The 27,826-nt window shown below is 46.6% G+C and overlaps 1 protein-coding gene across 3 annotated transcripts in view; it reads right to left on the bottom strand.

Moving 5' to 3' along the window:
• ARHGEF5 (Rho guanine nucleotide exchange factor 5) overlaps positions 1-14,736 on the bottom strand; it is a 36,112-nt gene extending 21,376 nt beyond the window's left edge. The window contains exons 1-2 of one of the 3 annotated variants that reach the window (XM_087767477.1): positions 14,650-14,729; positions 1,745-1,891 (exon numbers count right to left, since the gene is read on the bottom strand). The gene's annotated coding sequence lies outside the window, so the exon portion shown is untranslated. Of the gene's footprint in view, positions 1-1,744; positions 1,892-14,649 lie in introns of all 3 variants that reach the window. The other 2 variants (XM_087767480.1, XM_087767479.1) reach the window with 2 other exon arrangements.
• Positions 14,737-27,826: the final 13,090 nt, after the last annotated feature.

The raw sequence follows: 27,826 nt of genomic DNA, 5'->3' as shown, positions 1-27,826 counted from the left end.
GAGGCCACGCTTTCCTTCAGTTTGGTGAGACACTCAGGAAAGGGGTGGGTGCAACCGCTGTAACACAAAGCCTGCCCTACCACGAGTCTCATTTTTTATTTTGATACAGCTACTCATGCCATGCTTAGGCGTGCTTTCTCAGCTGGATGCCCCCTCCACATAAGAGGTGCCCACTGCATGTATTCCCCTGCAAAGAGACGGTTACCAACCTTCATCCACCACCCCTGGGCTGCTCTATCACTGTACAGCCCATTGACAGAGGTGAAGGACTGGGGTCAAAACTCTTGAGCTCAGGAAGAGATTACACAGGGCACTAGAGATAAGAATGAAGGAGGGAAATAACGTTACATGGAGAGAGCTTTGAGGGTACAGAGAGCAGACGGAGCTTGCTGAAGGAAAGAACATATAGAGTAAGAAAAGCAATCTAAAAAGGTATGTGCCAAAATAACGCAGAGTCTACTGCTGTGCTCAACGGACTACGTGCTGTTAGTATTCTGGGAACTAGGAGTCACCTCAAGTCTTTTAGGCAGGGCGGGGGGGGGCGGGGGGGGAAATCTGTCGATAGTACCTGATCTCCTGGAAATTGCAGCTGCTACTGAAGCTTGGGAAAAGTGAGTGAGACCTCCCAGTCACACTGGTGCAGACAGTTTGCATGGGTTTTAACACTCCCAGTAGCATCTCACTAGCTTGAGTGTGGTAGGCACACTCAAGATATATCAAACCTATTAATTATCTAATGATTCACTGAGAAAAAAAAAGTAACGATACCTCTCCTACATTTGTTTCCATTTAAGTGGATTATAATACTTAATGCTAACTTTAAAAAAAAAAGCCCAAGAAACATTTTGGGTAGAACAAAATTCAACCTTGGAAGTTGCTACTGAACACTTGCCAAACAGCAAGTGTAGATCATGGCTTGGATTGCACACTGCAATTCCCAGAGATGCAATAACAATAATTCGGTCTTAAGATAAAATGGGGCCAGCTGTATATCAAAAAAAACCTGGTTCACTTTAAGCAGAGCTTAAGTTTTATATTCATAAAAGCACTGGATAAGCCTTAATATTCTGCAGTCTTCTGGTATGAGAACAAACAAGAATGGTGTGTAGTTCTCACTGCTGTAGCTTAGTAGAAAGACTATTGACACTACTGGGCAGACAGAGGAAGAATTCCCCCAGTGAAAGCAATGTACAGAGTCACTGCAAGTTGCTCTGTGCAAGTCTCTCTACAAATTTTGGGGATGGAGAGATGACTGACAGAAATATCTGGGGCACAAAAGGAGGCAAAGACTTCCGAGACATAAGCTATGATGTACAGTCTTGGCTGCTAGCAGCATGCTATATACATTCCTAGACAGCAGGTTTGCTCTAAACCAGAGGAGTTCTCAGTATCTCTTTAAATAAAGCGATTCAGGACCTAGATGGGAGAGATTCTCCAGTTAGCAGCAGAAATTTCGTAGTCTCTTACTATGCCACAGAAGCATGAGCCAGAATCCCACGCTGCTGTTTTTGAGTCTCAGATTAAAGAATGCTAATGTTTGCACCAAACCATTTTGACAGATGCAAATGCCATTAAAACATCAAAGGGCTTGGAAACACACTTGAAAGCTTGGCCTTGCCCAGACTGCACAGTGGAACCATTGCTGAGCATAGTTGTTGTCACGTTACCTGTACCAGTCCTGAGCACAGTTACGTTACAGACAGATAAGGATGAACAACATTCAACAAACTGAACTGGGACACACCGTTCTCCCCTGCAGAAAAGGCCCGCGAAGTTATCCTGTCTGATGTTCTTGGCAAACACGTAATATAACCTCTTTTGCAGCCGGATCAAGTTCCACCTTGAAAAACTGTAGTATTTCTTGCTGCCATTACCTATAGCTGTCAGAGCCCTACAGGACAGAAGATACAAAGTTGGAACATTTTAGCAGTATGGGACGACTGATAAGCTATACAGCAAAATATACCCAGCCATAAATATCCTGGCAAAATGCTGCTTTTGTATCAATAGGTAAAGCATATCCTATGCAACCAAAGCAATTCCTAAAATACCAACAAAAGTGCACTTGTATGTCATACCACACTAATGACTTCTACCAGCACAACTTCATCAGCCACAACAGCTATACCTACAGCAGAAACCCGTACCACTTATCTGGCTTCGATACTGTACAATAAAAAATTGTTGGTATCTCATACCATGAGATAGCAACGACAACAAAAAAATAAAAATCTTGAACATGTTTGTCCTCATTTTGTGCTTTTAGAATGCATGTTTTCAGCCTTAGCTCCCCACAGCATCTTTAATTACCTTATGACTCCAGTAAAGAGATTTATAAAAAAATGTGAAAAAAAGTTGAGACTTGTATCATAATCAAAAATACTTGGCAATACTGTAACAGTGATGCAGCTTTGTAGTGAAAACTGCAGCTAAAGGAAAAAACAAACGAACAAAAAAAAGTCCATCCAAAAGGGATGTAGGGGTGTGTATGGGGAAAACAGATTTTGGTACAACCCTCCCCCCTAAGCCAGCTTTTCAGGGAACAAACCATTCTTTCTTAGAAGTATAATTGGCGTACTTAGATTGAAGAAGCTAACAAGCACAATGAGACACGTTTGCTATTGGGAGCAGAAAGTATTAGATATAAATAAAATGTTATAAGAAATGTAAATGTGGGAAAGCACCAGCAAGGACCCCTTCCCTCTCCCCGTGGAAAAATAGCTTCACACACCCAAAGCCACAGGAATTGTGTGGGTGCTGAATAGGAAGGTACTAATGCAAACACATGGAAAACTTGTTGTTACTCACGGTGTAACGCCTGCATGGCCAACTGGCATAGGTTTATTGTGCGCATCACAATATTTTCTGTTTTTCATATAGTCCCACTTCCTAGAATCATGTGGTTATGTGAGAATTTTGGCTTACAATTAAGAACTATGCACGTCTGGCCTTTAATGGGTGTGGAAAAGGCCTGAAAAACCAAGTATGGCTCAAAAATTAGATCTTGCTGTGTTTATTTTAATTTTTTAAGCCAAAATGTTAAGCCTTAACTTGCGACTAACGAGAGCAAGGGCAACTCCCCCCTCCCCCTCTACCTGATTACTGTTTTTCAGCAGCAGGGACTGATGACACTGAACTTGTCTGCAGAGTATTTAAACCTGATCCAGTGAGCTACACAAGCTACTAAAAGACTGGCAGAGAAATATGCTGTGGTGTAACTGGGTTAACAAAGATTAATAATCAAATTCATCAGGCCCAATTTAGGTATTTGCAGATATTCTGCAAAGTTCATCTGTCTATAGTGCAGTCCTAAAAAGATGTAGAGCTCCTTCAATTCCTTCTGCTGCTACTGACTGTACAAACCATTCAGCACCACCTGGAATCAGGTCCTAATAAATTTTGATTAAGACGTGACGCGGCACCCTGAAATCCAGAAGAGATTAAAGCAACATGCATCCAGGTTGCTGCCATCTTCTCCCATGTGCTAGTGGGCACGTGACCATATGTGAGCCAGCTCAGGCAGTTATCTAGCCAAAAAAACAACCTAGAAGCAGAGTGATGTGAGCAGCCATAAAGGCGTGACACAGGAGGAAAAAAAACCAAACAATAAATAAAGGTAAGTATGACAGCTCCCTGCAATAGCTGTACATGTACAAGCTGTAGCAGCAACCGCAAGGAGTGGATGGGAACAAGAGGCTGGGCGACAGGCCGGCGAGCGGGAAAGCAGAAACCTGGACTTAGACCTAAGTTATGGCGGAACCACACCCGGACCTACAAGCAAGTCCCTGGCGCTCCAGCGTAGGCATCTTGCCGCCTGTGACTGCCAAGCGCTTCCAACGCAGAAACAGGTGCACCCTCACCAGCCCACACAGAACAGAAGCAGCAGAGCAGGGAAATTTTACTTTTTCAGTACTGACCCTCTGCTGGTAACATTTTTTTTTGCTGCCCTTCCAGGTTAGAGGCAGGCACTATGGGAAGCAGGATATTCTAATCGGATTTACAACCATTTCCAAAGGAACCATTATTTTAGCGTTTAACGTTTCCTCGTCTCATTGTTGCCACTGACTCACCGTTCCCGTGAACCCAAACGCAGCCTTCTCTCCTCAGCAAAGGACTGGGTATAAAAGGACATTGCATGGCAGCCAGCTCAACTCAAAGGAGCCAGCCCCCTGTGAGCAACTCTGAAAACAAGTAACAACATGAAGGAGATGCTAGGTAAAGCCCTGGAAACCTCCTCAAACCCTCTGCAAAGTCTAGCATGGAAATACTCCAAATGGAAGGGGAGGGGAAGGCATTTTTGTGACCATGTCTTTCAGAACAAGCGGTAAAAAGTTGTATAAAGTAGGGTTTTAAATGGTGTAACTGATATACATCAATCTTATGAAATGCTTTTTATAACTAGCTTCACCAATTACCATTACCTTATTTCAAAGTTTATAGTAGTAATTATAGCTCGTAGATGTTGTAGTTAAGATTTAGCATTAGTTCCTAATACTGTAATTAACACAGCATATTATAAAAATAAAAAAAAAAAAAAAAAAGTAGAGCCCTACAGGTACAACCTTAAAAAAAATTAGGAAATAGCACAGCCAGATCAACAATACTGATATTCTCTATTTCAGCAATATTTCCCCTTATTTGTCAATGGGCAAAAATTACGCCCATATACTTTCACATGCAGTACAGCTCCAAGCCTGTATTAATTTAAAGCGTAGATTTTATACCAGCTTAGAAATATCACTAGCATTTCTATAATGTACTAATTACAATATTTTCCCCCATTTTAATAATTAAATGAGTTTCAATGAATAAGGAACAATTACAAATATTTTAATCCTTCCTCCCGCCATTTTAATTTTTCTGCATATGAATGAGAGGGCGGAGTCTGCTTCTCACCACCACTCTTCAAGACTTCCTAAAATAGTAGTCCTTGATGGCTCCATGGCTCTTCAGATATTAGCTGAGTAATTAAAATCCTGAGATTGCCCTTTGGCAGTCTTTGAAGACATCGACTCTGATTCTTGACTGGCCTATGGCTTCCTTTTCCTCAACCCTGTGGCATGTAAAACTACCTCTCTCTTTTCCATCCCAGGTCCCACCCTACCAGATGGAGATGCAGAGGAGTACAATCAAGTCCGTGTGCCTTAAATTCACCTCAAACTCATGACTTCACTGTGCTAGTGAGAAGTGAGAGCATGAGGCAACTTAACTCCTAACAGTCGCCGTGACTAATAGCATAATACAGACCCGATACTATTTCCCTCACCTCTTTTATGGCACGATCACAAAATAATGCCATCTCCAGCCTAGGAATGCAAACTCCTTGGTACACTCGCATCCACCAGCCTACACAAGCGTGCATGCTATACCCTAATTGAAGTTGTGCATACTTTAGCATGAATGAGAAACTTCCCCTGGGAAGCTATAGGCACCAGTTAAATGAAATCTAAGACTCGGCTCACTGTCTTTCCCATTACCTGCAACACACTTTGATCAGTGGGGCATAAATAAACACATAAACAACCCATCTCTCCCAAGTTCATGAGATACAGCAGAGTTCCTCCAGTTCAGCCTCATAGGCGGCTCTCAGTCGTAACTTGTGGCACTGCCCATCAAACTCACCTAAACAAGTTTATCAGACTTCGCACACAGCAAACTGCTTCACTGCACTTACAAAAAAATCATTACAGGCAACAGCAAAGAGTACAATCTGGTACAATTGCTGTAGCTCAGGAAAGCAAAGAGCAACAGAGGTGTCTGAAGAGGGAAGGACTGGGAGGGTACCAGGAACAGGGGCAGTGGTGTCAGTGGACCGTGCCCAAGAGGGAGGGAGGAGTTGGAGCTCTCCTCCTTGAAGACTTCTTCCCAAACACCCTCCTGTAGGGAAAACGGGTCTTCAGCCTCTCCTCCGCCAGACTGATGCACTTGGGGAACCCAGCTTTCAGCACAAATGTTTGCTGACTATTACTTGACCCATCACCTTGCCTCTGCCACATGTGTCAGCACGTTAGTGGACAAGCAGGGGCACAAAGTTAGCGCCTTTTGCAAGTCCCCGGCTCAACAGGCCAGAAGGACTGCAAGTGAGGCAGAGAGGGGCAGCACAGCAGGAGTGTTTAACAACCCACGTCCAGCCACTGTTTTATGAGCAATAGGTCTGCCTTTGCTCGGTGGCAGATCCTGCAGCGCTGACAGCTGTATCTGGCTACGACTCACTGCCACAAGGCTGTTGAAATGAAGGCCAGTGACACAAGTCTTGATGTGACAAATCTACTCTGTCACCCTTGGCGGTGCTTTACACAGGAGGTATGACACAGACCATGGTAGAACGGCTCCCAAGAAGCAATCGCATTAAAGAAGGTGCGATTACAGCTATACCCACAGCAGGAGATACCAGCGTTACTGCTTTTGTCGCACACATGGGAAACACCCTGCACTCCGAAACTTTGGCTATTCCTGCTCCACTAGCATTTACCCTAACAGAAGGTGATAAAGAGGCACCCACAGGCCTGCTGTTTCAAGTCTTGCCTCTACTAACAGCTACAGCTTATGAACAGTGAAACACAGTTGCGGTCACCTAGAAATTTCAAGCTAATGGGTCCACAAAGGATAAACGTTATCGTCAATAACATAATACAGGCTGAAATGGGAACATGCATGTTAGGATACTAGGAGCTCTCCTTCCTTCAGTTCCCCACTGCAGTCATTCATTAAAAGAAGGATCTACAGAAGGCTTAAATTATAACTAGGTTTTTTTCAATGCAACCAAGAACTGTGCCTTCATCCCCAGACCTCATCCAGCAGAATCACCAGTTCCTAATTCCGGCAGTTTCCAGCAGCTTCTGCCTGTCTGAGGGTCATCTGTGCAACCGAGGTAATACCAACCCCTCCTACCTCAACAGGCATGCTCTGAGGATTAGTCAGGGAGTGGCTGCTCAGTGCACTGAATATGCAAAGCCCTGTTATAAACTCTGTATCTGATTGCAACTGTAAGCAAAGTCTTATTTAAGCAATCCCTTCACCAACAAAAATATACTGACTGTCCATTCTGCTCCTTCCGTGTCTTTTGCCTCCAAGCTCTTCAAGATACGTAACGTTACTAAGATATTTTCCTTTTGTGCTGCAGAGATGCTTAGTACACATTTTTCACACAAAGTAGTGTCCATAATTAGTTGCTTCAGCTCATTCTGGATCAGTGTTACTCTGGTATCGTACTTGTACTGTAGGGATCTCACTGCCCAGTCAATGAAAGCCCCTGCCCCATAACCTCGCACATGTCAGAAATTCACAGTTGTCTGTTTCTCACTGTGTCCACATTCAGGTGAGACCCCTTCTGCAATTCCATCAATGTTATGAGCTTAGGACATACATCATCAGCTATTTCTTGCTACATCGAAGCACAAAACTATCTGTCTACCAAACAGTTCTTTAAAACCAAGTTAGTGGGTTTGCACATGCTTACCTCAACAGTTCCATATTTGGCTCCTGCATCTGTTAGTACATGATTTTTTTTTTCTTTAAATGCACTTTGTTCGCTCTTTTCCATTGTCACAACCAAACTTTGTACAATGCCGTCTTTTAAATTAACTTATCAAAGGAAACATGCCAGTAAAACATAATACATTTCAGGGCAGATTTGCTTTCATATTGCCTTGTTGAATTTGAGACTTCTGTTCATGCCAGTTTTCATTGCACATGCAATCCAGCAGATCTCATCTTTTCTTGTTCTGTTCTTTTTTAAAGTGATTTTGTTATGACTATCAGAATTAACCCATTTTTCCTCTTTTACACTCAGATGCCTATTTTCATGCCTTTGATATCACTACTATTACACACCCAGCAGCTGAATAGGTAAAAATGATGCTACCTACAGAACGAAGGAAAAATCGCTGTGGTATGCCTGATAACACCCACTGGGCAACTCAGCTGTCATGATTTTTCTATACACGCAGCCACAATTTTAGGCTGCTTTTTACGGCTCTGACCCTCCCTTGTGACTGGTCAGAGCACACACTAGAATGACATAACTGGCATGCCTGGCCTTGCTCTTCCAGCATAAGGCACATTTCATTGCTCCAGCATACGTCCAAATTGCTCATCTTCCTTTCTCTGCACCACTCTGAAATGAAACAGCTCGGTTTACTCATTGTGGGGCAGGAAGATAAGGTGGACCGCATGAGCAATGTCAGAGGCAGACTGCCTTCCCAGATGGCACAGGACTTGGACTGAAATGAGCAGCGTTGACCCTGTGCCTACAGGAACACCTTATAGCTTCCCTTTCAGTCCCCCCATGTGCATGAAGAGAACATCCCCTCTTCCCAGTGGTGCCCAGGGACGAGGAAGAGAGCAACAGTGCAGTAATGTACTTCCCATCCTTCAACACAGCACCAGATGTTGTTAAGGAATTACTGGGCAACTTGAGGAGTAAATCCATCTCTCTCAATCACTTGCACATTTAGGAAAACATGCCATGACCCATAATTTGCTATAAAAACAGGGATGCTCCCACTTCTCTTTGCCTGTCCTCCCACAGCATCCTCTCTCTGCCTGGAGGTTTCTCACAGCGTAGAGTCTTGACAGGGTTGTGTCCTGCATTGCAGCCGTCTCAGTGCTACCCCCACTGCCCATCCTGAGCCTCTTCTTGCCTATACCTGAAACATGCCTTTCCAGGAGAAAACAGCTTTCCTGAGGAGGGCTAGAGAAGGGAGGGAGAAGTGCATCATTCTGAGAACACCCATAAGACTCATCAGCTATACTGTACTCAGACTTAAGCACGAAATATCTCTCTGCACAAAGTGAGTTACAGGAAAAGAGAGATGCAGAGAAGCAACAAACAACAGGAAGAATTATTTGAGCCATCTGCAATACCAACAGTCAGGAACAAATCCTCACCGTTCTAAATATTGCACAGTGAGACACCGTCCCTGTCGTGCAGGGCTGGCAGTATACTCGCAACATCTCTTCTCTAAATCCAGCAACAGAGGGGAAAGAGATACACACTGCACCTTCTCGACATCGCTATGCAACCTGACAGTCCTCACCTTTAAAACCAGATAGTCATCTCGGAGTACTTCAGAAAGGAGATCGACTCAAATGTTGCAGCTAGGTTACATTTCATAGGTCTAGAGTTACCCTCAGACGCCTGCACTATGGAATACTTACAGTGAAATTCCTGCATCTAAAACAGAAGCTCAGGCTTAATCCACGCCAAAAGGATTTTGCCTAGAGACCAAACCCACAGAAGAGACACCTACAGCATCAGAGCTTTTCTAGGCACCAGTATGGCTATGGCATCCTTCCCCCTCCTATGAAATGAAGTATACCAGCAAACCTATACTCTTGCTGGTGTACTCTCACAAAGTTTCCACCAGCACCCCCTCGCAGGACAGGAATCTAATAAAGATGTAAGGGCCCATTTAAGATTTACCCTATTCAAAGAATATTTGCAGGCACTTTTGATCATTACACCTGTAAATTTTTGTGAGTATAAAACCTACATAACATAAAGATTACACGTGCTTATTTTTCACAGCTGCCCAGCAACACTGTGCGTGAAGCATCTTCTTGCCACCCCTCCTCCCACTAGTGGTGCACATGTTAGTTTAACACTGATGTGGGCATCTATTTATTATTATTATTATTAAGTGAATATGCAAGTGTAGCCATGGCAGCCACCTTGTGGCAGCTGTGAACAACGACCACGTCCAACAGGTTACAGGTCTGCTTGTAACCCAGACTTGGGCCACCACGTGTCCCCTGATTATCTCAGGGCTTCTGCGATCTGAACGGATCGTGCCCTGACATGACCAGGATCCTAATCCCCTCCCCTCTAGAGAGGCATATTCTGGATCCTCAAATTCTACTGTTGGATTCGTCGATGAAGCACCAGCTGTTCCTCACTTCTCCTCCTCCAGTCACACCCTGTGCAAGGCTGGGTCTGCTCACCAGCGTGTGACTCTGCTCTGCCCACAGGGGGCACATGCAGGGGACCGCCAAGCTTGTGGATCCCGCTGATCACCCTGATCCAGGTAAGGATTTGGGAAGTTTTGTGTATGATCAGAATCAGGAACTCCAGTGCCAAATGCACTCAGAGAGTCAGCAAGGCCAAGGGCAGTGGACCTCACGCACTGAGCACCTGCATGCAGCTAGGTGTTCAATTTGAGACTACAAAGAGGTAGTTTGACGTCTGAATGTCACACACTTCTACATGACTTACTGTAAATAGGATACATTCACAGGAAACTAATTTATGGACAGCTCTGATTTAATGCAGTATTCTCTGAGCAGCAGGTTCACGCGCTTCCTCCCACTTCAGTTCACTTCTTGTATACTATCCAGTTACAGCTTCTGTAGACACTCCTCCTCAACCTCTTTTAGCATCAGAACACCCTCTATTTTGTATACATTTACATATGTGTGCCTATTTACATACGTACATTTGTACACATGTCACGGTAATCACCATCCCTCTTCTAAATTCTTCCCACTATCAAAACCAATAGGCATCCCCCTGACCTTGCACTGAACTTGTACTAAAGTCATGGGAATTTCTTCTTTGCCTTCATCTAGCTGTAATCCAGCCCCCACACCGTGAGCTCAAAACTAGTCACCACCACAGGCTCAGTTCCACATCTCCTGCAGTGTTCATCATTGCAGTTGAAGGAATGGCATTTAAAACAATAAATGGGGAATGGGTTTTGTGCCAGCAAACTAATTCCACTAGAAGAGCAAGAAAGCTGGAATCACTAGCTAATGGAGAAGACAAGATTAACGAAGTTCTCCCAGAAGGGTACCCCAGCTGGCTCAGGCACTGAAAACCACCAAGAACCTCACATCAAGAACACACAAATACATTAGCTTGCAACTTTTCTGCACTGATGAACCTTTCATAGGTATCAGTATGCCACAGCCAAGGCACAGACCTTCTTTGTACATTAAATGCTCTTTCCCCACACAAAGTCTACCTCTAACACACACTTCTTGACGAAAGACATAAGTGCAGCTGACCTAAACCCAGTCTTGGCTAAAGCCAGGTCTCCCAGGTCATGCAATGGAGTTAATCTGGGCTACTGAGCAAATCAAGGCAGCTATTCTCACGTGTCTGCTGCAAAGGGAAGGTGAAAAAATATATTAGCTTCCATTAAGATTTAAGGTAAGGTGTGCTTGTGACAATTCCTGTATCTTAAGCCTTAGTTTCACAAGCTCTTCGGCTTGCCAAAAGGAGTCCCATCCTCTGCCCTCCTTATTCCCACCCCCACACCGCCCTTTCTCTTCTGGCGCTATAGGCATGCGTGCGGTCTCACAACAAACCAGAACCAACATGGATGACAAGAGGCAGGCACAATGGCTTCTTTCAATGGCAGTGCCAGCTGAGAGGATCTGTGCAACCACAGCCTGTTTATCCAAGCACAGAAATGTAGGAACTAAATGTACGATTCCCTCTTGTATCTAATCCGGCACAGGCATGGGGCTGCTATTGAAAGAGGTAGTCCCTCTCCACGTTTCTCGTGCCCAGTGGCACGCTACTCTTCTGCATCAGACCTAGCACCATCTGGCCACAGAGCAGGCTGATCCAACTTCCAGAGCCAAAAGTCAAAAGAGAAGGGGTTAATTTTCAGCTGGAGCAGTGATTAAACTGATTTGAAGCCACTTGGTCGCTAGATCTGATCCAAGGGAAGGAGCAGGAGCTTGCAGTCAGGACCGGATGAGAACTGCGCTGTTCCTTCAGCAGCAGCCTGTAGTTACACTGGATTAACCATCACATGAAGCCGAACTCCAAGCAACACAAGTTATTCAATTACATTTCTCCGAAAGCCCTGTCTGTGCACAAACACCACAGCCAGGCGCACTTAGCCACTGCTCTAAATCATACCAGTCACCTTGTGACTACGGCTCCACGATTGCCTCTTCCCAGAAGCAAGAGGTTAGCACGGACAACAGCTGTAAGCTTGTGGTACAATAGGCCGTCTTTTTGCTGGAATGTGTCATCCTGGCAACAACAGGCTCTGTAATCTGGAATGAAAATTTGTAGCAAGACTTTGTGGCTAGGAACCAGGCTGGACAGATTGAGATAAGAAATTAGCGAGGGTAATCAGCCATTGGAATAATTTACCCGGGGAACCAGTGCAGTCTATCACTTGATATCTTGAAATCAAGACTGGGTACTTTTCTAGTAGAATTTTGGATTTGATGCAGTGATAACCAGCCGGGAATGTAAATACCTGCTGGGGGTCAGAATAAGGCATCTGTCCCCAAATGGCTGATACTATGAACATCAGCTGTGCGATCACCTCACAGAAGAGGGCAACAATTTCTCTCTGTACAGCCCAAGTGCTGAAACAATAGAGCACAACTACACTTGCACTGCAGTCACTTCTAAGTACTTCATTAAAAGATACAAGAGGAGTTCAGTGAGAAGCTGCAAAGCTGAAAGGAATTACAAAACTTAGCAGGCATGACTACTGAAATAAGATATCTATGTATAATTTAGCTAAACAGTAACTAAGCAGCCAACATCAAACTGGAAAGATACTAGATGACAGAAAGCATAGTAACTCTTAGAATCAAATATTCTTGGAAAAAAATATGGTTCCAATTACGAATTTGAAATCCCTTGCAGGCTGTTTCTTAAATTTTGCCTGGAATAACCATGGAGAGTGAGCATAATTTACATGAATACAAATTAATTAAATAGAACAGCCCACTTTAAACCAGACTCCGAAGTAGATGATGTTAAAAAAAGCAAACAACAACAACAAAAAAAACTATAGCAAAATTTGGCACTCTACCTCTAGAAAGCACTTGAAACAAGTGAACTGTCAGAAAGGGTAAGACTCAACACAACAAGAGCAAGAACATCTATCCGAAGTTAACAGGACGAAATTAAAAAAAAGTCCCCAGGAAGACTCTTACCGGCAAAGTCTATCGGGATGCACAAGAGGTTCCCAGAGGAAGTACTCATGTCCCACTATTTCAGACAGCAGGAACAGGGGTCTTCAGCAAGAGCACCCACCTCAAGCCTAGTCACCTGTTGTCAGTAGCAATTAGATCGTATAACCCCACTCACAGATTTATCAAGCTCGCTAGGCGACTGTACGGACAGCGCAGTACAAGTGCTACCCCAATCACAAGCTGGCAAAATGAGGTTCTACACGAAGCCAGCTGAGCTGTTCCAAATATTAGCACTAACTGAGAATTAAGAAGAATTCAGATGTGGTACCACTTCAAGTCTGATTTACGGATGCCTCCTCCTCCTCCTCACCCAATTCAGTCGCAGTTCTGAAATCTGGGTCACCCATACATTATTCCTGCAGACCAAGCCACCTCCCTCCCGTGCAACCCTATAAAAGGACTCTGCCCTTATCCAAGCCGTTTAGGTTACGAGAAACTCCAAAACACCAGAGAATCAGGTCACAAAACTTCAACGCCACGTTACGGATGTGGCTTGTCAGAGAGGAACAGGCACGCAGCTCAAGAAGCCAACGGCATCCACATCCAGCAGCTCCTTGGCAAAGTCTGCCACAAGTCAACACAGACCAGCAGAGCCCAGATCTCCTTCCCTGACCCTGTACTCCCTACCAGGTTTGGTCCAGGTCTTATCCAACCTCTGGGAATAAATGAAGCATCAAGCACAAGGATAACATGGGTGCTGGGGGGGGACGGGTCAGGCCAGAGCTGTGGGAACTCAAAAGCCCCCCGGGCAGGTTGTTTGGGGCGCCATCAGAGCTGCTGCAGCGGCTGGGGCTCTGAAGCGGCTGCGGGAAGGAGAGGGGAAGCGAGCAGCAGGCAGGTCTCTCGCCTTTCGTTCCTCTGCCTTCCCTCCGTGACAGGCCATAAAAGTCACGAGGCGCCAGCCAGCAGAGCAAGGAGGAAAACAACACGGTGTTCAGAGTTCAAGCACAGCCCCGAGACTCCCAGGCCCCGGCCACGGGTGGCCCGGCTGGAGTTGAAAACCCAGCGAACACCGTGGGATCTCGCTCCTGCGTGGGAGGCACCATTTCTGCGGGAAGAGGCTCCGGCTGCTGGCAGCTGAGCCTGGGACCGGGCCTGTGCTCCGGGCCCTACCTGCTGCCGGCAGCAGGAGGAGGAGCGGGGGGGGGGACACACGGACAGGCGCTGCTGGCGGGGCGCGGAGCCGCACGGTCCCTCACAGGCCGCCGCGAAGGCTGCGGCCCCCCGGGGCCTGCCCCGGGGCCGGCGGGGAGGCGCCCCCTTCGCCGCCCCCTCTGGAGGCACCGGCCCGCGGGGCTCACCCAGCGCCCCACCGGCGGGAGCGGCTCCCGGGGGCTCCGGGCCCCGACGGCGGCCCCCGCCGCGCACCCACACCTGTGCGCCGCGGGCCCGGCCCCGCGGAGGAGCGCAGCAGGCCCGCCGTCCCGCCGCGGGAGGGGCGAGCGCTCCCGTCCCCGGAGATCCCTCCTCCCCGTCCCCCTCGGGTCCTAAAATGGTGGAGCCCTCCCTCCCCTTCTCCTTCTGCCCCCGCTCCCCGAGCCTGCCCGCCGCCGGACCCCGGGGGAGCAGCCGCCCCTCCGGCCCGGCCCGGGCTCCGCGGGGATCCGGCGCCAGGCCCGCGCCTCACCCGGGAACACGGCAACGCCGCTCCCGCCGGGCCGGGCCGGGCCGGGCCGCGCCGCCCCCGCCGGCCGCCCTTACCTGCGCCGGCCTCACATCGCCGGGCCGGGGCCAGCGCCGCGCCCCCCGCCGCCGCCGCGGCCCCCCGCCCTCGGCAGCCGGCCGCCGCCTCCCCGCGGGGCCGCAGGTATGTCATGAGTGCCGCGGCTCCCAGGTGAGCCGGGCACACCTACAGGAAGGCAGGCGGGACGCCCTGATTGGCGTGCGGGCGAGCCCGGCCGGCAGCGGGCCGCGCTCCGACGGCGCGGGGCAGGGCGCAGCCGCCGCCGGGGGGCCAGCGCCGAGCGCGGCGCCGGCGGCTCCGGGCCCCGGCCCCCGCCCGGGCGCAGCGCTCCGCGCTCCCCGTCCGTCCGTCCGTCTGACCGACCGTAAGGTATTTGGCTTTTTTTTATTTTTTTTAATTTTTTTTATTGCAACGGGGGCAACAACTGCGTCTCCCCCCGGCTTGGGGTGAAAAGGCGCTTAGCGTTTGCTTGCTTTGCCTCCAGGGCAAAAGCAGAGCGGGTACACCTGACCCGCGGATCCCAGGTACCCGGACTGCCTCAAGAAACAGAGGGGCTTTTTATTATTTTTTTATTATTATTTTTCTTCATTACCCGAGTCTCTTGTTTTCCCGCTCCTTAAGGTCACTCCTTAACTTTGCATGCGTGAACCCTCCTGCTTTGTTTTTCCTCCCAACAGGCAGCGGGGGTTTTACGGAAAAGCGCCGGGTGTCGGGAGAATCGCCCTGGCCACACGTGGCGGGGCTTTGCCTCCGCAGCAGCAGACCTCGGAGATCTCAAGATTACGTCCGAGATCGTCAAATAAATGTAAATGAATTAAACACCTGGATTCAGAAGAAATTGAGCGGGATGTGGGTAGAAAAACTCTGTTAGGGTGTGTTAAAAATCTGAATGCACAGCTGCCATTCTCAGGCATCCTGTACCTCCTAGGTACACAGGTGAATGTCCTGAGGAGCCCTACCTTCATCAGAGCTTTCTCTGGTTGCTGTGCTCAGCTGTGGAGTGAAAGGGGACAGCATATCAGTTCCCAATAAAGGAAATGCTGTCCCTGTCTGCCAGCTCGACTGTAGCAATAGGGGCACACAGTCTGTAGGGAGACTTCCCCCATTTGGGAGGGTGGAACAGAGCCTGGCAGAGAAAAGGCATAAATAAAGGGAAAGAAGAAAAGGGGAGGACGAGTAGATACAAGACAACATGAGTTTGGGAGTAGCAGGAAAAAGGGAAACCCTGACACAGCTGATTATTGTGATTATAAAAAAAGGGGGCAAATTCAGAAGTTTGGGAGTTTTCATTCCATGGCAAGATAAACAGAGTAGGTTGCTTGGTTCTCCACTGCCCTAGTTTTATTATTTGCAGCATAGATGACTGGATTTGCTTAAAGGAGTACAGGATTTATGTGAGAATGCACTTTACTGCAGTATAGATCTTTGCTCACAAAGAATGAAAGGTGAGCAAAGGATTATGCTAGACAGGTGACTGAGGAAGGAATTACCTATATTATATTTTCTGTCTCCTCAAATTGATATCCAGTGCCATCTCTTTGCTGAGTCTTTTTTTTTCCTAATCATTTCATGAGGTTTGCAGGTGTGCATACTCCAGGACATGCTCCAAAGAGTTCAACAAAAGACAAGTGGGAGCCTGTCCCAACCACCGGAGAAATCCTGTGCCCCACATCCAGGCAATCCTCAACCCTCCCTTCCCTGCATGACCCGTGCAGGGTCTCCCAGGCAGGAAAACTACCCCCAGAAGCAGCACACTGAAAGCTCTGCCCAGCCAGTGACAAAATCGTACTCATGCTTGCTACTGCTTTCTGATTCCATTAATACTTTAATTCATTTGTGTGGATGAATTATTTCACCATAGCGGATCTGCTTCTCCAGTTGAGATTCCTATTCCACATCACTGCATTTACAGTCATTGGAGAGAAAAGGGATGCTTCAAATTCCCACAAGCCAAGAGATTGCGGAAATCAGCCCTGGACTATTGTCTCTCTCGAGTTGGTACACAAACCTCTGGGACATTACATAAATAGGTGATGCCTCTTCCTACTGCATTTTCTAAGTTCCTAGCAGCTGGCAGCAGGCTGGAGTTGGACATCCTGACTGGAAAACAGCACCTCTCTAATCCAGAAAAGGACGACTTATTGTCTAAGGAGGGCTTAACCTTTACCCCTCTCCTTGGCACTTCCAGCAGCTGCAGAGGCAGTTTTCTGTTTGGTTTTGTGAATCATATCCTGAGGTACCTTGCTTTCCCTGCCCATTGCACAGAGCGTTTGAGTGCCTAACTTTTCTTTATGCATTACATAGGGTGAAGAAGTCATAACGTGCAGCTCTCAGTATCGCAATCTCTATATCCTTCTGCGGGCCAAGCTCTCCTTCCCTAACTCACTGGGAACTGGACTCCTAACTTCTGTGTGGACCTATGCAAAGTTACTGCAGTGCCATTAAGATACTTCTTCTGCCAGTGGCATGGAAGAGGGAAGGTCAATGAAGAATAGGCAGGCTACAGAATTGCTGAGGCTGGCCAGCACTTGCAGAGATCATCTAGCCCACCCCCTGGCTCAGAGTGGGGTCAGCTGGAGCAGGCTGCCCAGGACCATGTCCAGTCAGGTTTTTAATATCTCCACGGACGGAGACTCCACAGTCTCTCTGGGCTACCTGGGCCAGTTTAACCACTCTCATGGTAAAAGAAATTTTCTTATGTTTAGAACAACTGCTTATCTGGAGCGCTGCACAGTGTGAGCAGGAGAGGTCCCGTCCCATGCCAGGAGTGCTTCCCCTTCTCCTTTAGGAAGGTGAGCTACAGTGAGTCAATGTTTTTTGGCCAGTAGGTCCCACAGCATGGAAGTCCTCTCCCAGCAGGATGAAAGTCGAGAGCCAGCATCAGTGGAAAGCAGGACAGGGAGAAGCACAGAGGTATCCCAGGTGAACTGGGCTGCATTGTCTCCTATCTCAGCCCACCAAAACGCTGGGCTGCACCGAGTCCCTGGCGTGTCCCTTTCCCCCTCCAAGGAAACACTCGCACTCAAAAGAGGCCCAGCAGCACCAAGAGCAGGGTCCTCCTGTACCCTGATGTGCTCCTGCTTCCTGCAGCGCCCTGTATGACCTGAGCACACTGCGACCTCGGCAGGTGGAGAGGCAGTTCAAACACTAGCCTCCCACTCACACTTTCTTGTCCTGTGTAGGCATCCTCCTCGTGAACATCCTGTCCAGCTAGAGTCCTCTGTTGTCCACTCCATAGCAGACATTATTCTGTGTTTAACTTCTAATATATGCAAAGCACACAGTTTTAAATGTAAAAAGTCAGGTAGACAGTAGGACAGAACGTGGCAGTTTTCGTAACTTTAAGCTGCTGACATGTCAGAAGTACCATGGGGGGGTATAAGGGTCTTCTTAAATTTAACCAAAATCATCTGGTGAGCCCTCAGGCCTTGGAAAACCAGATAACTTCCCAGGGTGTGTTTGGCAGCTGTATCTTCCTCCAAGCAGATGCAAACCTGTGTATGTGGCAAGAAAACCTCTCGTAAGAATGGAAAGAAACAGAACACTGAGCTTGGAAACTGAACCAAAGTAAGTTTATACAAGCAGCAAGTGAAGCACCCGTCCCCAGTGAGTCAGGTCCTGCCTGTTTCCTTAATTTCCTCCAAGGCTTGCTGTGAACATCCAGCGGTAACAGTCCTTCTGAAATTCAGTCGTCTCTTTTCCTGCTCCTTATTTATAGCTTGCTATCAGCAGCTAGCAGAGTCCCAGCATCATTGCGGATGAAAAACTGGACATGGGTAATGGTTTTAAACTAAAAGGGGGTAAATTCAGATTAGATATAAGGAAGAAATTTTTTATGATGGGGGTGGTGAGACACTGGAACAGGTTGCCCAGAGAGGTGGTAGATACCCCATCCCTGGAAACATTCAAGGTCAGGTTGGACGGGGCTCTGAGCAACCTGATCGAGTTGAGGATGTCCTTCCTGTTGCAGGGGGGATGGACTAGATGGCCTCTAAAGGTCCCTTCCAACCCAAGCCATTCTATGACTCTATGATCCAGCGCTGCATTTCCACAGGCCCCTCTCCAGCACACTGAGGGAAGTGCAGACTCTCCCAGACCTCAGCTCAGCTGTGGTACCACAGGTCCTGTGCTCTTGTGGATTTGTAGGTGCCAGGGCCTTGTTGAGCTACAGCAGATGCTGGAGTAAAAGAGGAAAAAATGTCAGATTTGCACAGTTCACTCACATTCTTTGTTTTTCTCATTAACACAGCCTTATTATTGACAGGGGTTTGGGCCTGTCTTCATCTGAGAATCTGCTTCAGTGACAGTCGTGGATGCAGTTATAATGGTGAACTCCTACTGTTGTCTAACAGAGCTGTCACTTATCCCAGGAGTTCAAGGAGTTCAAGAGACTATGGACTTCACACAGACAAGTACTGATTTCTGGGATCTTTCCTGAAATTTGCTCCAGCATATGTCCAGGAATAGGTGGCCATGCCAGAAAGGATTAGGAAAATACAGAACCAGGAAAGTCCTTCAGGTGATATGTCTAGTGATGCTTTCCTCTGCGAAACTAGTTATAAAACTGCATTGCTGACATGGAATCATAGAATCATTAAGGTTGGAAAAGACCCCATTGAGTCCAACTGTTAACCTAGCACTGCCAAGTCCACCACTAAACCATGTCCCTAAGCACCACGTCTACCCGTCTTTTAAATACCTCCAGGGATGGAGACTCAACCACTTCCCTGGGCAGCCTGTTCCAGTGCCTGACTACCCTTTCCGTGAAGAAGTTTTTCCTAATATCCAACCTAAACTTCCCCTGGCACAGCTTGAGGCTGTTTCGTCCTGTCGCTTGTTACTAGGGTGAAGAGACCGACCCCCACCTCACTACAGCCTCCTTTCAGGGAGTTGTAGAGAGCAATAAGGTCTCCCCTCAGCCTCCTCTTCTCCAAGCTAAACAACCCCAGTTCCCCCAGCCGCTCCTCATAAGACTTGTTCTCTGGATCCTTCACCAACTTCATTGCCCTCCTCTGGACACGCTCCAGCACCTCGATGTCCTTCTTGTAGTGAGGGGCCCAAAACTGAACACAGTACTCGAGGTGCGGCCTCACCAGTGCCCAGTACAGGGGCACGATCACCTCCCTGGTCCTGCTGGCCACGCTATTCCTGATACAAGCCAGGATGCCATTGGCCCTCTTGGCCACCTGAGCACACAGCCAGCTCATGTTCAGCCAGCTGTCGACCAACACCCCCAGGTCCTTTTCTGCCAGGCAGCTCTCCAGCCACTCTTCCCCCAGCCTGTAGCATTGAATGGGGTTGTTGTGACCCAAGTGCAGGACCCGGCACTGAGCCTTGTTGAATCTCATACAGTTGGTCCTGGCCCATGATCTGAGTTATAACAAAAGCCCTGAGACAATAACCTGTATAGTCAAGGAGCACGAACATCCTGAGAAGACCAGTCACAAACTCAAATGGGCTTCCCCCGTTTCGTTCTCGTGTGCTTTCCCCCCTGGGAATCCCAACTAGCCTGCAGCCAACAAGTGGCCTAGACACAATACTGTTTTTGCTCTTAAAGAATAAAACCAGGAGCAAAACAATCCACTTTTATAATCCTTACTCAGCCTCATCCTTTTTTTTTTTTTCATACCCAAAGCAGTAAAGACTCTCTGTCCAAATGGATGCCTACATATGTGCCATGGAGTGATAGTTTTATTTTATGATGAACTGTGTACCAGTTACTATGAAGGTCTACATTGGCAGGAATTGGATTAAGAATGAATGGCCCATTTAGTGTGTTGTACAAATTTCTTCCAAAATAATAGCAGTGGTCTTACCTGATGTGCGAATTGGGCCATTGTCCTGAGTGGGTTGCTTGCTAAACCCCACTTTCTTACAGGTGCTGCCAGGAAAATTTCAACAAATGGACAAGACTTTAGACTGACAGTCAGAAACGAAGGCTGCTGTTAGAGGCATGTGGGTAAGGGCTTATCTGGAAAGTCCCTGCCTGTCAGCCGCATAAGGTGGCAAAAGCATATTTTTATTTGCATACATCCGTTTAGCCTGACATTGCCCAACAATTCACTTGATTATAAGCTACGGCCTGGGTTAAAAGGCAAGAAGGTGGTTTTTACTTTGTGGATGTGGGGCTGGTGGAGGCTGATGGGCTTTCACAGTTACAATCACAGCTGCAGCTCTTTCACTGCAATTCAGACTGGTGTCAAGGAAAATGACTGCTCATGGCAGGGCTTCAGAAAGGTGTGGGTTTCACACGTGCAAATGCTGGTTTCCTTGACCTTTCCTGATTTTGGTTGAATTGGAGCTAGGAATGGCCAGTCTCCAATAGCAAAAGCAGGCAAAATAGCCTCAGATGTTATTTTTTTTGCTGAGGGTGCAAATATTGTCAACTGAGCAGCAGGTAAGACAAACTACTGTGAACAGCCCATAGCATTAGGTACAGACCAAAGAAAGAAGAAGAAGAAAAAAAATCCCCACAACATATGTCATACACAGGATTTCATGTGATTAGCTACAGCAAAACACAACCCAAAACTTCACATCTATTTCCTTATATACTGTTGTAAAAGACAGAAGGGAACAGCTCAAAGCTTAGTCCAATTCAATTAAACATCCTTTTATTCAAGATTAATAAAATATGGACTTCTTGCACAAGCAAGAAGCTCCTTTGAATAAATATTAGGGAAAAAAGGAGCTATAACTAAATGGGGTATATTCTCTGAAGCAGTTATCCAACCTTTAATGATACATACTGTGGTCAAAGCGACCTGTTTCCTGCTCGCCAATAGTATTTGGCAACTCAGTGACTGCATTTTCAGTGAAACAGTAGTAAGCTTTTACATTTTTAGGAAGGTTTTCCTCAGCCAAAATTGCAAAAATTACATTTGATATACCTAATGCAATATGACATCACACTCCTTCCTGTTGAATAGATGACTTTTCAAGCCCTGTTCCTACCTGATTAATATATGGAAATCTATATGGAAGTGTCCCTGCAGCTAAATAACATGAGCTTGAGATATACCTTTTTTCCAAAATGTAAAGCCTGAACTAGTGCAGGGAAAAGATGGTTTATGGCCAAGAACAGCAATGAGGGCATTCCTTGGTACTTTAAACTGAATGTCAGTATACGTGTCTTTCACTGAGTAAAACTACTGCAGTAATTTCTGGCCTGTTGTCCACACACATCAGGAGGTCCGTGGGCTACCTGAAGAGGATCCACAAAAGGTAACTAAGAAATACAAGGCTATATCTCTAAACAAGGATCCTAAAATCAAAAACAGGTTAAAAAAATGGTGCTACATATTATTAAGATGCCTCCAAAAGGACAAAAACATTGTGGAGAAAAAACATTTGTATTGGGGAATGAGCAGTCAGACAAGGAGAAAGATAGGAAAGCTTTTAATGGGCTTTGCCTCTGCTCTGTCATCAAAAGTGTTAATTCCTGGTAATCCAGAATATACAACATTGGTTTTCCTATCCAGAAATAGCACAAACAATTTTTGAAAAATCTTAGTGAAAGCTGGTTGTGCAAACATTCCCAAACAGCTGTTCTTTTACACCAATTGACATAGGCAATTTCTAGCTCAGTTACAATTTTAATGAAATCTTTGGGCTTACGCTTTCTCCCCACTGAGATGCTACATGCAAACGATACTCCAGTTATTGCTTGTTCCTGGCAGGTGCCTCTCATAGACTGAAATCCTCCATTGCAGCTCCCAAGGAGGCTTTAGGAGGCAGCTCGGTTTCCTGCAGCACACTCAATTTCTGTGTTTGTGATGCTGAACGCTGCAAAAGGAATGCACAAAGCTGTTTTTTCCCCCCAAATCCTTTGGTGATCTCAGATATATGTGGCCTTCAAAGATCTGCAAGAACAGCTGAAAGCTTTGTGGGCTGCAGCGCAGGGGAGCAGCAGCTTCCTGAGGATATTGCAAAATCTGGTCCAGGCAGTGAGGCTGCCACGATGTCTCTGCAGCTGTCCGACTGGGATCCAGTTCTTAAGAGCCCTGTCTCCTATTGCTTCCCCTGAATAGGAGAATAAGTTGCTAACAGCTTTGCTCTTATGTGCTCCTTTTCTTCTGGGGCTCCATCCAGAGCTCTGGCTACATGGCTGCAATTCATAGCCTCGATACTTTAAAGGTATCGTTTCCTCTCTTTACACCTGCAGTACTCTTGATCCTATGGACGTTTAAGAATTAAATTCTCCCTGCAGACTGGCAGGGTGAATGGCCTGTGAACTTGGCCTCTTGGGATGGAGGAAGTCAGTGGAGATCAACATCAGCAAACGGGCAAACAAAAATTTGCCTGTGTCATGTCCAGCCGTCCTTCCTGCACAGTGGCAGCAGAAGGACAGGGAGGGCAGCTGGGCAGAAGATAACTGCTTGAATTAGACACACCTAAATCCTTGTGCAAACCTGAATCAGAGTCCTAATGCTATGTCTTCATGCAGTAAATTGTTTCCCAGCCCACCCCATACACACATCTCTTTTACACACACATGCAGATAATTGCTGCATTGGAGTCTCTAACAGCCTTGCCCTTTACCTGGACCACACTGATGTTTCCTTTCCTTCCTTAGGAGGGAGAAAAGGCCTAAACAGAGAGGATCAGTGGCAATGGCTATTTTCTCCTTTCCTCTTCCCCCTGTGTCCTTTGAGAAGCACAGGAGAAGGCTACTGGGACTTTTAAAATACTTCCACTCCATTTGCCAAGGCAACGACTTACGCAAAGTCTTCCTCTGTACTTTTCTCATATATATGGGCATTCATAGCAACGACTTAAGTTAGGCGTGTGTGTATGACACTCAAAGCCCTCTGTAGAAAGGATGCTGACAACAAATAAATCAATTCACTACCAGAACAACTAGGAAATGTCATTCCTCCTTTCTGCTCTTTTCACATTCAGGTAGGCCAGTTATCCTGTGGCCATTTCTTCAGACTTTCTGCTCAACTGTGAACTCTAGAAATAAATTACTATAAAGGAAAGGTGGAATACAGACAAAGTCACACCACTGCAGGCAATTTAATTCTAGTCCAGAGCTGCACAAACAGTGAACTATAGTTAGGACCTCAGCAAAATTGAGTATGGAGAGCAAAAATGAAAGGAGAAGCATGCTGCCTTCAAGGGGCTTGCCAAATAGTCCTCTGGTTCAACCTGAAAGGGAGGATCTTGCTGTGTAGGAGCTGGATACAGAAAGCACTGCACATGCAGGTGTGCAGGTTTTTAGCCGTGCAGGCAGCTGCAGCACCTTAGCGTATCCAGCACAGGTGGGAGGATGACATTCAGAAGCCTTCCCCTGTGCTCGAAACAGCAGCGCTGCCTCTGCCCCAACCCCATCCTGCCCGTCCCTGCTCGCTCGGAAACCACTGCGCTAGGAAGCTACTTCTTCGTAGCCGAGATCCTCATATGATAATGTCCATCTAAGTGTTGTTGCTTGTGGTATAGGTCAGCAGTAATGACTGAGACCAGCCCTTCACTTTCCTTCCTCCTGTTGGCTAGACACAAAATCCAGCCCACAAACAAATTAATCTGTCCCATGCACCAGTAAAGATGATTTCCTGTTAATTAACAAATTGCACAGAAGAGTCCCTGGCTTGTATTAAGAGACTCTTGAACGGCTGTGAAATCAAGCACTTAGAAGTTCAGAAATTCAGAATTCTCCCTGCAACCTGGATGTAGATTTTGGGGGGTTTTTTTGGCTTTTTTGGTGGATATAATTACACATAATAGTGTAGCTTTTAATGAGATAAACATAGTAATTTTTCATCAGCTTAGTTTTTGCAGAGGAGGGCAAACAAAGCTGAAAGGTGCCTTCCTCCACGTTCAGTGTCTGCATGAGAGGAGTCCTTGAGGTGGAGATCTGCAAGCCTCTATATGTGATAACGTAGTGCCCCCTGTGGGGAAGCTGGTCCTAACGCTGTCTCCTGGCTGTGTGCAGGTGAGATAACATTAACACAAATATCATACTGTTATACATGCTCCTGTACGTCGGTGAAGTCTGTACAGCGTCACACCAGCAGGTTTAAAAATCAACGGACCTTTTCTTCCCTCAGATATTTTTTGTTAGGCTCGAGCAAGCAGTTGCACTGGATTACTATTAAGGCTTTCTGTGAGAGCGTTCAAGAAAGATCTACTGTTTTATTATAGTTTCAGCTTTTTAAAAATAAAATCTCTCCGATTTTAGCCACAGAAGGAAATGAGAGCCCCTCGTTCAGCTCAAGGCACACAAGCCAAGCTGGCTCACATCAGCAGGGACATGTGTAGAGTTGCAGACTGGCTGCTTGCTCCAGGTCTGTGGATGGTGGAAATCAGTTTTAGCCCAAAGAAACAGTCCCTAGTCTTTGCCCAGACAGAGAGGGGTTGTCGGGCACAGGAAGCAAATCCTACTGCCTGGGATACCCTCTCCTGTAGCACAACAGTTATTTCTCCCATTCCTGACAGCAACAGGAGAAACCCCTCTCCTCTGGGCTTTGCCTGATCCCTCTTCCTCCCCTACCCTGCCAAGGTTGGGCTAAGGTTGGGCCAAGGTTGGGCCAAAGTTGGCCATTTATCTCCCGTCCCTTCCTACCATCCTCAACATCCAATCCTAACCATACATCAATGAACCCTCACCCTACTCCAAAAATTGCAATGAGATTAACGCTATGGTTCTCCAAAACACCTGCACTGTGTTGGCCCAGGATAACATGACTTGGCAAGGTCTACCTGGACAGCACAGCCCTGGTCACAGACACCTGTGGGACCAAACTCTTGTTGTAACCCAACTCTCACCTAGTTTCTGATCCTTAATGTCAGAGACCTCGTTAGGCCTTGAAAATGAATGTTCTCTTCTGGCCCGTGGTAGCACAAGACCAAAACCCAGCTAGGCCACCCATGGTGGCTTTCCTGAAGGCCCTAAACTTAACATGAATTCTATAATGGCCCACAAATTTAATAACAGAAAAGTGAGCACATGTTCTTGAAATCACCTCCGCAATGTTGGCCCATTTTGTACCAGGAGAGGATTCCCCATGCCCCTCACTCCCCTCAGTCCTGGAAAATGAACCCTTTCCCATATGACAGATTGTAAAGATGGATGTGAGCTTGCAGAGAAATACGACCATCCACACAGGGGTGGGGAAGTATTGTTTGTCTGGAGCTATGATGCTATTGTTGGAAGGGCAGACTGAAGCAGGATTGTTTCGTATGAGCAAAGGCACATTTTTCATGAAGTAAGCTTTTGTCCTTAACACACAAAAAGAGCCTTTTTTTGTGATTCACACTGTGTGATATTTTTAGTTTTCTTTGCATTTAATTAAGAATGGCACAAGAATAATACTGCAAGTAAATCATAGAAGCAGAATGACCCTATAAAAAGAGTGTGTTTTCCACCTTAGAAAGAAACCTTGCTACATTACCTCGGAGGCTTAGATTGTAAACTGGCTGAGATAGGAACCACATCCTTGTCCTGTGCTTGCAGTGCATTTGTCACAGTGAGAGTTTCTTCTGTCTCTTCTGAAATTTTCACATCTCCTGGGACAAGTGATTTGCAGTCCCCAAAGCATCTGAGAGAATAAAGAAACAAAGACCAAAAAGTTGTTTAAAAGTTAGCTTGTCACAGCTATAAGTTGGTGGATATGAGATCTAGATGTTTGACTTCTGACAAGGGACAGAAGGTCAGGGAAACAAACCCTGTAAGGTATTGTATAGTCTAGGATCTGAAGTACTTAAAAGCTACAGCTAACAGTGACTAATGAAGTGCAAACAATGATTCATAATAACTCTAGAATACCTTGTACTATGCTTTCTCAGAAATGAACAAGGATAAAGTTACCTTCTTTCTCTTTTGGGCAGGAGCTCCAGATGCCCAAGTTAACTACCACCCCAGCACCCAGATAGCTCTTTTAACACCCCAAAGATGCTGTTTGCTGTCCTGCTGACTCCACTCACCCTGACTCCACTCACCCTGCTCCTTTTTCTACCTCTTCTCTTTCTCTCACAACTTCAAGGTTCCCCCTTCCCTGGACCTCATCTTCCCTCATTAGTGATTCTCACAAAACCAACATGACCTCCCAAGGCCCATCATATCAGTAGGGTACTTGCATCCAGCCACTGTTACCCCACTGCACTGGAGCATTGTCAGATTGATCTCTGTAGTGTTTGGGGTTGTGCCTCATATTCCCTGCAAGACTCCCAACAGTGGCTTGGCTATCTTCACCTTTATCCCATCTCTGGTGCAGGAGTGAATGCCTGCCCCGCAGGACTCACAGTGACCACACTCCGTTCAGGTGTTGATTTCTTTCTGAGGTGCGTTCATTGATGCTGAGTAAGGGATGAATCCTTGCTCCAGCTCTTCCCACAAGGAGCATGCAGATTAGGCTTCTCTCCGGTGTGAACCAGCTGATGCTGAGTCAGGTCAGAATTCCCATCAAAACCCTTTCCATGGTCACAGCACCTAAGGGGTTTCTCTCCCATCTGGGCTCTCTGTTGGTGAATGTAAAGGTCAAAGTGTGTTCATTTTCATATGAATTTTTAGATGATGGGTCTCCTTATTTTCAGCTGGGGCAATGTCATCATCAGCTGGAATAAAGGGGGAAAAAAACTCATCAGATATGATTATTCCCCTAAATACCACATGAAGAACAGCATTTATGAGAGCGAAAGCCATGAACTGATTCTTCAGATGAAGTGTCCTTGGGTCGAGCACTTGCAGCCTGGAATTCATGGGTTCTCATCTTCCATCTGCCACCAGTTCTCTTATACCCTTCATCATTATATCTCTGGTTTATATAGTGTGTCTCACCAACATGTGACAACTGCATGCCACAGTTATACAAGTGGAGAGAACAAAGATGGGAAGACGGTGGTGGGTGAAGAGACTTGCACAAAGCAGCCCATCAGGCCAGAAGCAGACATAAGAACTGGACACGTACCTCCAGAGTCCTTGACAAGCGTGCCTGCCTCTTTCTAGGCTGGTACATTCATCATAAAACAATGATAAATCTTACTCCCCAGTCTACTTTGCAAAGGCGTGATGTCCTCAGTAGATAATATCTGTAAATGACTTTGAACACTCAAAATTCTCTTTCAGTGCTGATGAAATGAGCTATGTCTCATGTGTCTAGGTAGCTTATCCAGTTTGTGGATATGCTATCCCTGAAGTTCAGAGGTACCAGAGCTGACTCTGAGAAGGCCCATCTTATCCTCATAGGGTTTATG

Source organism: Nipponia nippon, unplaced genomic scaffold (assembly GCF_047370975.1).
Source record: "Nipponia nippon isolate SJK-2023a ecotype South Korea unplaced genomic scaffold, ASM4737097v1 scaffold_3, whole genome shotgun sequence".
In the NCBI taxonomy this organism is placed as follows: domain Eukaryota; kingdom Metazoa; phylum Chordata; class Aves; order Pelecaniformes; family Threskiornithidae; genus Nipponia; species Nipponia nippon.
This window is presented reverse-complemented; position numbering and strand designations above follow the sequence as displayed.